This window comes from Tiliqua scincoides, chromosome 1 (genome assembly GCF_035046505.1).
Source record: "Tiliqua scincoides isolate rTilSci1 chromosome 1, rTilSci1.hap2, whole genome shotgun sequence".
NCBI classification, from domain to species: domain Eukaryota; kingdom Metazoa; phylum Chordata; class Lepidosauria; order Squamata; family Scincidae; genus Tiliqua; species Tiliqua scincoides.
This window is the reverse complement of record NC_089821.1, coordinates 9,040,078-9,050,698: the sequence shown is the minus strand read 5'-3', so window position 1 is coordinate 9,050,698 and position 10,621 is coordinate 9,040,078. Positions and strand designations below refer to the sequence as shown.

General features: G+C 46.0%; 1 pseudogene; it reads right to left on the bottom strand.

The window, feature by feature from the left end:
* Window positions 1–8,139: 8,139 nt before the first annotated feature.
* Window positions 8,140–8,256, bottom strand: LOC136637454 (5S ribosomal RNA; annotated as a pseudogene).
* Window positions 8,257–10,621: the final 2,365 nt, after the last annotated feature.

Here is a 10,621-nt window from a genome sequence, read left to right as displayed (position 1 = left end):
AGGCAGGTAGGAGGGTATTCTGGGGGTAAGGAGGAGGCATTTCTGGGTGAGGGATAGTGGACAGAGGGGAGGATCTGGCCTGGAGGGGGTGAGATTGGTGGCCGCAGTGCAGACCATATCCTAATCACCACTCCCGGGCCTCAGAGCCCTACACGGGCTGCTTGGATTTGTGCCAGCTAAATATCTGGCGCAAATCCGAATAGCTCCATAGGGCAGGCTGGGGTGTTACACAAGGTTAGGGGAAAAAAGATCCCCCTTACCCAGAGGTGACTTCCAGCCTTATCCTAAACTGGGTTGGATACAGTGCAGGCCTCTGTGGCCAGGAATACCAACGCAGTTTAGGATTGTGTTGTAAAAAGATAAATTACACCATGTCATGCATGATCAATAAAGGTTCTCTAACCTGCAAATCTATGTCACTTCCCAAAGTTCCCATCCTCTTTACCTCTCTCTATTATTATTATTATTATTATTATTATTATTATTATTATTATTGGTCTTTCCACAAGGACATGAAGGACACTGTTGTCTTCGATGGCTCCACATCAGACAACCTTTGACATCCGAAGCGGAGTGAAGCAGGACTGTGTTCTCGCGCCGACCTTGTTTGGGATTTACTTTGCTGTTCTGCTGAAGCAGGCCTTTGGAACTGCAACAGAAGGCATCTATCTCTGGACCAGATCAGATGGAAAGCTCTTCAACCTCTCCAGACTGAGAGCAAAGTCCAAAGTCCAGCTGAAATGTCTGCGTGACTTCCTCTTTGCCAACGATGCAGCTATCTCTACCCACTCTGCCAAAGATCTCCAGCAGCTCATGGATCATTTTAGCAAGGCCTTCCAAGATTTTGGACTGACAATCAGCCTGAAGAAAACACAGGTCATGGTTCAGGATGTGGACTCACCTCCCTGCATTACAATCTCTGCTTATGAACTAGAGGTTGTCCATGACTTTGTGTACCTTGGATCAACGATATTCGACACTCTTTCTCTCGATACCAAGCCAAACAAACGTTCTGAAGGCCTTAGGAGCAGACCTCAACAAGTGGGAAATCCTGGCCTCTGAGCGGCCCGCTTGGAGGCAGGCTGTGCAGCATGGCCTCTTCCAGTTTGAAGAGACACTTGGCCAACAGACTGAGGCAAAGAGGCAAAGAAGGAAGGCCCATAGCCAGGGAGACAGACCAGGGACAGACTGCACTTGCTCCCAGTGTGGAAGGGATTGTCACTCCCGAATTGGCCTCTTCAGCCACGCTAGACGCTGTGCCAGAACCACCTTTCAGAGTGCAATACCAGAGTCTCCTGAGACTGAAGAATGCCAATGATGATGTTTTATTTATTTATTTATTTATTTATTTATTTATTTATTTATATCTCACCTTTCTCCTTGAGGGACCCAAGGCGACTTACAACAATAATTAAAACACACATTAAAAACTTAATTTAAAACTTGGTAAAAAACATATTAACAACAACAATTAACAATTTATCATCATCATCATCATCATCATCATCATCATCATCATCATCATCATCAGTATTTTCTTGCCCTAAAATACTTTATTACTACCTCTCTCTGCCCATGGTCCACACTCAGCACCAAATTACCAGCACCTAAAAAGCCTCCCAGGGCTGTCGCCATAGGCACTGGGCTTTTTGTCTTTTGTGGCAGTGTGCAACCGCTGCCCAGCTTTTGTGTCCCCATAAAGTGCCTTGCGCTGTGGGAACTCAGGTGCCTATGGAAGGCCATTGTCGAACTATCTTGCACCTGCTGAATGATACGTCATTTATTCCCTGTAAAAATAAAACACTCCTATCAGCAAAACCCATTGGTCTGTTTTCTTATTGGAAAATGGTTTCTGGAAATGCTCCGGTCTCCTTGGAGGCCACCAGCCAATACAACAAAATCCTCGCCACTCTGGCTGACACTGCCTGAGTTTAATTAGTTCCACATTTGCTTCCTAGCCAGGTCCAATAAATATGCATGCCTTGGCACAGCTGCATCTCAGCAGGAGCACTGAAATTGAAAATGTTTCCTCCGAGGCGGCTGCAGTCTTGGCACCACTTCGCTTTGCCAGAAGCTGCATCAGTTAACAAATTGCTTGTCCGTTCATAATCACAGTGCAGCTAGATACTTGTTATATGCTTGTGAGCAGGTTGGGCCAAGCGAGATGCTCCCCTCACTGTAGGACTCATCCCAAATGTTTGGTTTAGAAGTATAGACAGGGACCGAGAGAGCCCCAGTTCCATATGATATACCAGATGAGCTCCATTTTCCTACCTGGCTTGCAAAGCAGGGGGATAGTTTCTCAGTCACTCTAGCCTAGCGATTTGAGTCAAAGAGCACATTCTTGACTTCTTCTTAATTCATACTAAGAATCAGGACCGGCTTTAAGCCAATTGGACCAATTGCTCTCAGTTGGGCCCTGTGCCTAAGGGGAAACCCAAGCAAGGGTAATCTATTCTTGTCACATACACCCATTGCAACAGACCAGGCCTCTGCGAGGAATTTTATCAGGGGGTACAAAGTTTCTTTGGGACCCCTTCCCTTCTCCATTAGATCATAATTTCATGTGATCATTGGATTGTAATTTCTGCAAGTTACACTATATAAAACTATGTCGGCTTACACAACTATGCCAGCTTACACAATGGTCTGTGGAGCTCCTTGCCACAGGATGTGGTGACAGCATCTGGCCCAGGTGCCTTTAAAAGGGGATTGGACAGGTTTCTGGAGGAAAAATCCATTACAGGTTACAAACCATGATGTGTATGTGCAACCTCCTGATTTTAGAAATGGGCTATGTCAGAATGCCAGATGCAAGGGAGGGCACCAGGATGCAGGTCTCTTGCTCTCTGGTATGCTCCCTGGGGCATTTGGTGGGCCGCTGTGAGATACAGGAAGTTGGACTAGATGGGCCTATGGCCTGATCCAGTGGGGCTGTTCTTATGTTCTTAACTACAATTCCCAGGAAGCCTTGCAGGTCTCTTGTTATCTGGTGTGCTCCCTGGGGCATTTGGTGGGCCGCTGTGAGATACAGGAAGCTGGACTAGATGGGCCTATGGCCTGATCCAGTGGGGCTGTTCTTATGTTCTTAACATGTAAATGCTAGTCATCACGAAACACATGCAAACATTTTCTTAGATCCCAGAAAACTTCCAGCTCTGTCTTTTGGCTCCCGAGCCCCCTTTTTGACCCCAGGTATGATGTAACCTCTGCTCAAACACACCCATGGACCCTAGTGAGATTTGAAAATATAAGATTCCAGGAATTTTCAGGCCTCCTCCTTTTGCAGCTGAGCCCCCTTAGTGATCCTGGGCCCGAGTACAATTTATCACTTGCACCCCCCCCCCTCGTGGTCGCTGCTGCAGACACCAAACACCACATTGCAGGTTTAATAGAGAACAGCAACAATTTTGACTTTCTTCTGAATTCTCCAAAAGTATTGTGTGTTTATTTCTCAAATTCTGCAGACCTCAGCTGTGAACCTGGGACCCCACAAAAAATCCAGTTGGGCCCTGCAGCTCCTAAGATCAACCCTGCAAAGAATATTGCGCAGTCAGGCTTCCCACGCCATCTTCACTCCTTTGACTTTTATGGGGATGGGGAGACCCTCTGGGACTAAAGGCTGGGGCACAGATGGATGGTTCTGAGTGGTCTGAACAATTTTAGGTTCTGTTTTTGCTAAAAATCCAAATAAGTCTGTTCTCCCCTTTTTTATTATGAATTGCAAATTATGCCATTCACATGAATTTATCTGACACCATTTTTTTTTTACTTTGCATATCTTCTTCCTTCTCATAAACAAGAATCTTGTGGCCTCAGGAAAAGACAGAGTGTCTCACCAATAGTGCATAAAAAGCAGCATACTTTCTGCAATGCACCTAAACAGGAGATGTATTAATCCCACTGAAAGACAGTCTTTCCTTTTGCCCGCCCGGCACAAGCACAAGCTTTGATTCAGTGGAGCCAGCAGAGATGGAAACTGAACAGCCAACCCAACGGGACTGAGTTAGGCATGGCTCTTCTTTCCATCTTAACTGCCTGGAAAATGAACAGGCAGTCTGGATGTCTCATCCAAGAATTTTCTCATTCCTTTCTTCAGGAGTGAAGCACTCCAGAAGGAGACTCAGGCTGCAATCCAATACACACTTACTTGGGAGTAACTCCCATAAAACCCACTGGTTCTTACTTCTGAGTAGACATGCCTAGGATTGCACTACCAGTGGTGATAAACCTGCTTTTGCATCCCAAGTAAAATTCTCTCTGCACAATGTCTCTTCAGGATCATCTCAGACATTTTTCTTCATCACTTCTGGGACTTCCTCTGATCTCCCTTCCAGTGGCATAGCTAGAGGGGGTACAAAGCACTAAGTTCTGCAGGGAGATTCACCGCAAAATGCAAGCAGCCCCTGTCCCTCCCCTTCAGAGCCACTCCAGGCAGGGGGAGCAAAACAGAGGCATTAGCAGGATCAACTGCTCTGTTTCTCCAACCATGCAAGTCAGTCTTGTACATATCTATAGGGACAGGATGGCTGTATTAAAAGCGACACTACGATGTGATCTTCGTATAAAAACTGTGTAGGCAATAAAGGGTGAAACTGGGGGTGCTGATGCACTGTTGACATCCCTATCCTACTATATACTAACAATTCCCTTTTGACATAGCCTGGGGGGGGGGGGTCTGGGCAGTAAATAACAAAGACTAGGAGAGGTAATTAATCTTACTTGTCAGTGCATGCCATTTTTTTTTTCCTTTTAAAAAATAAATAATTGGCTCATATCTAAAACCTAATGACCACACCAAATAATTACAGCGCTCGGAAGCCATCAAGAAAGGACTTTTGGAAAAATGAATTTCTTCAATGCATGGTCAGTTCATTAAGCATCTAAGAGACAGTGGGCGAGATGATCATATTTCCTTGCCAGTTTCCAATCTAATCTCCTTTCAGTTGGGCCAAACAGTAATGCCGGAAGCCCTGCTTAGCTTAAACCAGGAATGTTTGGCTTTAGCACAGGGTTTCAAGGCCCCTTAAAGCCACTGGGCAAGGGGGTGAATTGCATTCATTTCCAACTAGGTCATTGAAACCACAGCCCATAATTTTTCTGGACTGGAACGCTTGGTGATACCGAAGGCCAAAGTGCATGTTATTGCAGTGGCAGACAACGTGGGTGGCCAGGGAGGGCAGACCCCAGGTGCCAGGCCAGGGGGGTGTGTGTCAAAAGGGCTGTTGGTGTGCGGGGGGATGACTGGGGCAACACGCTCCCCTGCGTTCTGGGTGTTTCCTGGTAAAAAGTGGGGGGCACAGCTCTCGTCTCTGGAAGCTACAGGAGCTATAAATTGGGCCCACCTGCCCTCCCTGGCTCCAAACAGCTCCAAAGTGGGGTGACAAGATAATGAAGAGAGTATTTCCATGTCCCTGGGTTCCAGTAGGCTCCCATTTGCTGCTGTGTATTGGATGACATAAAATTTCCAAAGCAGCTGCCTTTCCTCATAGCGGTCAACATGTTTTTGAGGGAGGCCAGCAAGAGCTCGGTCTGCACCACTAACTCCTAGACTTCAGCTTAACTTCAGCCTATTCAGTGTTGGCCTCCTTCTACTGGCCTGCTTGTCTGGTACTCCCCAAGCTCACCTTTGGCCAAAGCACCTGACAGATGTAAATGAAATGGCCTAAGTGGTAACTGCAGTCCAGTTGGTGGTTATCTCTATCAGAAAACAGTGGTCAGCCTCAATACTAGCTGACACTTTTGTTGACTTTCTCAATGACATGAAGGCTTCTTAGGATGGCAAACCTTTCACTGACAGAAGCGCTGCCTCTAATGTATCAAAGTTGCCTGTGGGAGGACTGTTATGGAGAACCTGGTGTGCAGTCAGCCATAACACCAGCCCTGTCAATGAAAGACTTCAGTCTCACAGGTTATAATTAAAGTACCATCCATCACTGATAAATGCATCTTTTGAACACAAACCCTTTGTGCAGTGCTGAGGACGTGCAATTAAATCTCAAGTGTCTCTGAACTGTTTGAGAACGGTCAACCGGCTTGTTCTAGAAGGTGGAGGTCAGGAGAATCTGAACAATTCATAGAGACGAGAATTCTTTTTCATTCCCAGAAGCTCAGTTCATAAACCTGGAAATATCCACTTATCTTCTTGTTGTTTTGCCCAGGTGCATTAGGGAATGGGCTTGCTAATTTACCCAGAATGATTCTAGTTCTCCGTTGGTGCTTTTTTTTTTTTTTTTGGGGGGGGGGGGGGCAAACAGGTATCAAGGATTAATCTAAGGTAGTGTTTCTTAACATTTGTCCTCCACTGTATTACTTCACATGCTCCACCTATTCAAAGTACCACTGCAAGTTACTGGTGATGACATCATTGCCAGTTACTTCTTAGGATCGCTGATGATTGTTCGGCGGCTCTGCTTTTACATGTCCACGTCTGTTTTGAGGATGATTTTCACAGCTGCTCTTAATTTGCTGTTTTTTTTTATTGCCCTCACATGGTGGTTATATGTGCACTGATGGCTTTTTTTTATGCATTGATTTTTAAAAAAAAATAATTGTTTTAATTGAGTTTTTAGAATATGTGCTTAGCTGCCTGGAGTGCCCACATTAGGGGAAAGGTGGGATAACAATTTATTAAGCAAACAAATATTACATGAGACAGTGGTATGGTCTATATGTAGAGGTGTTTCAAATGATGTTGTTTATTTTACTCTAAAGTAAGTCCATTGGGTCCAGTAAGACTTACAGCCCCATCCTAAGTTCTGACACCACAGTGGCGCTAAAATGGCCACTGCTGTATCCCGCAGGGCCAGAGTGGCCACTGAAGTATCCGTGGGGTAAGGGAACATTTGTTCCCTCTACAAACACCTCTGTCTATATGGAGTTATCAGATTGGGAAAGAAACCCAGTGCAAATTAAATATTCAATACTGGCCTCTTCCTTTTTTAATCTCCAAGGATAGGGGCTTGGTGAACTACTGACACAGTTTATCCCCTTACTGAAAAAGCAACCCCATTACTCTTGCAAACTGGACATTTTTGCTGTGTTTAATCTAAATCCACAACATCGTCATTTGAAATCATAACTTTTTGTCCTATCCTTCTCTGAAAAACTGACCAGCTTGCTCCTTTTAAATATTTGAAAATGGCAAGCGTTCTCTCCCTTCCCAATAATTCTTTCATGGGACAAAATTCTGGAGGAAAAGTATAACACGGATTCCAAGTCATGATAGGTCTGTGGAAGCTCCTGGTTTTAGAGGTAGGCTACCTCAGAGTGCCAGATGCAGGGGAGGGCACCAGGACGCAGGTTGTATCTGGCTGTCTTGTGTGCTCCCTGAAGCACTTGGTGGAGCACTGTAAGATATGGGAAGCTGGACTAGATGGGCCTTTGGCCTGATCCAGCAGGCCTCTTCTTATGTTCTTATGTTGCACCTAGCCCTGTAGTCTTCATGCCACAACCCAAATAAATAAATAAATAAATAAATAAATAAATAAATAAATAAATAAATAAATGTATTGTTCAATGAGAAATACTAAGCCTTCCATTTCTCCAGAGGTTTCCCATTCATAGTGCAGTCTCAGCCTGGTTTCCAGCCTGGCACTTCCAAGGCTTCTCAGGCAGCTGCAAATCAAACCTTAGGCCAATTCTTGAGACATTACCTCTTTCTTGCCAGCGGACTCCTCCACAGCCCTTCACACCTCTCTGCAGATATCTGTCAGTGGCTTCTTAGTCTCTCTCCGCCTCTTCGTCTCATGGTCTCACCCCCTGAATGCCAGCCTCCAATCCAAGGCAGCAAATCCTTCTTCAGGCAGGGCGACAGCTCAGCTTCCAGACACTTATCTTTATCTGCTAGGCATTCAAACAGGGCACTGCAGCAATGATACTGTATGTCTGCCTTGGGTGAGGCATGTCAACTAAACTCTTCCCTACAAATGTGTGAAAGCTACATCGAGAGTGAAGCAATGGCAATTGTATTTATTATGTGCAGGAGAAAAAGGAAAGAGATAATGTGGCTATGCAGATGATGGATACTTGATACAGAGAAGAAGTGGTGTAGCTAGAGGGGGTGCAAAAGGCTACGTTTTACAGGGAGCCTCACCGCAGCTTGGTTGGCAACCTTCAGTCTCGAAAGACTATGGTATAAGCCTACAGCACCCGGTATTCCCAGGCGGTGTCCCATCCAAGTACTAACCAGGCCTGACCCTGCTTAGCTTCCAAGATCAGACAAGATCAGGCATGTGCAGGGTAACAGTTGCAAGCGGCCCTTCCTCCTCCCCTTTGGAGCCATTTTGGGCTCCTAGAGCAAAATGGAGCCCCTAGAGTACGTCTGGCTCCAAAGGGGAGGGGGAGGGCCACTTGCACACTGTGGTGGTTGGTTGGCAACCTTCAGTCTCGAAAGACTATGGTATAAGCCTACAGCACCTGGTATTCCCAGGCGGTCTCCCATCCAAGTACGTACTAACCAGGCCTGACCCTGCTTAGCTTCCAAGATCAGACGAGATCGGGAGATAGTGTTCAGTATAGGGAGATGGTTGGCAACCTTCAGTCTCGAAAGACTATGGTAGAAGCCTACAGCACCCGGTATTCCCAGGCAGTCTCCCATCCAAGTACGTACTAACCAGGCCTGACCCTGCTTAGCTTCCAAGATCAGACAAGATCAGGCATGTGCAGGGTAACAGTTGCTGCACATTGTGGTGAGGCTCCTTGCAAAACTTAGTGCTTTACACCCCCTCTACTATGCCACTGCAGACAAGGCTAGGAGGGAGAGTGGGCCAGGATGGGGCTCCTCATGTGCAACTGCCATGCCCCATCTCTCACATTGTCCTCCTCAGCCAGATGTCCCCCACTCTGCTCCCTGCCCACTCCTGCACTCACTCTGCTGAACAGGCAGAGGGCAGGAACAGGGACTGAAACAAGGAAGGAGTGGGGCGGTCCTGGAGCAAATGCCATTGCTTTTCCTTTGCTCCATCCCCATTCCTGCCTGGAAAGCACGTTTGCGATGACTCAAGAGGCACCAGCAGGAAGGCCTGTGTCATCCCACCAGTACTGGACCTGTGGCTGCCAGTGCAGATAAGTTCTGTGCTTGGCACAGAGGATGGGGAGGATGGAATGGAAGTAGGAAGGGGTTGTTTCAGGACGGGGGAGGTCAGGGATGGTGGAGGAGACCTCCATTGTATCCTGACCACCACCCCAGGCCTGAAAGCCCTTCACAGGGCTACTCAATCCTGAATCAGCAATTTAGGAAATAGGCGTTAGGGGATTCAAGCCTTCTATGCAAGAATCCCTGAACTGTATCCAATTATATTTATCAGCTTTAAGGTATGTGCTTTAGAGCACAATCCTAGCCCCTTATGTCAGTGCTTTCCAGAACTGGCATAAGGGTAGTGCAGCTATGGGGTAAGGGAACAAACATTCCCTTACTTTGAGGAGGCCTCCATGAGTGACACCCAACTGCAGGGTGCAGCACACGTCCCATTGGCACCGCTATGCCAGTACTGGAAAGCACTGACATAAGGGGTTAGGTTTGCGCCCTTACTGCAGTTATGTGGAAAAAAATATGCATTGCAAATGTTAAGGAATGTGTATTATCTCCACTATCAGAATCAGACTATTGCTAAGAGTCACCAAAATAGTAGTGCCCTTTCTAGTTTAATGTGCGGAGGGGTAGGATGCATGAAACACTATTTATGAACACTACTCTCTTTAAAAAATAGAACAGAAGAAGGGGGAACAGTGATTTATTTCAGAATAATTCTATCCTCTTTTGGCCATTTTGTTGCAGTCTCAGTTCTACAAGCACTAGTTGTTCAAAAGCAGGAACAATTGAGGAAAAGGCATTTGGATTTAACAAAATATAAATTCAAACCACAGCCTTGCTAATTCACAAACTTCTGCTGAATTTGCACACACTGGCGTAGCTAGAGGGGGGCGGAGCACTAAGTTTTGCAGGGAGCCTCACCGCAGTGTGCAAGCGGCTCCTCCCCTCCCCTTTGGAGCCATTTGAGGGGCGCAAAAGGGAGGCGAATGGCTCCCAAGGGGAGGGAGACAGGACGCTTGCACGCTGCAGGGAGGCTCCCTGCAAAACTTAGTGCTCCGCCCCCCCTCTAGCTACACCACTGTTTGCACAGACTGGGCAGGGACTTTGCATTCAGGTTCTATACAATATTTTGGAGTGAACATACAGTTTGTGCAACAAGGATTGAAAGGGTGGCTTTCTAACATACACTTGCATTAAGGTATGCATTTTTGTGTTTTCCCAATGTATATGTTTCTGGCACTGATTTCCTTCCATCTGCGGAAGGACTTGTTCTGCAAGCTCAAGAATTTCTTCTGCAGGCAGAAAGAAGCCTTAGGAAACAGCCATTAATGTTCCCTGAAGAAGAAAATCACATATGAAATTGTTCTAAAATGCTGCGTTGCAGCGAGATCAATGCTGGAAAGTTGGATAGGATTGGGCCCTAAGTAATTATTATTATTATTATACATTATTTTTACCCCGCCTTTCTCCCCGAAGGGACTCAAGGCAGCTTACAAAACAAGGTTAAAACAAGTTAAAAACATAATTTAAAAGCAGATAAAAACATAACGTATCATAAAAACAGTAGTCAGATAAAAACTAATCAGG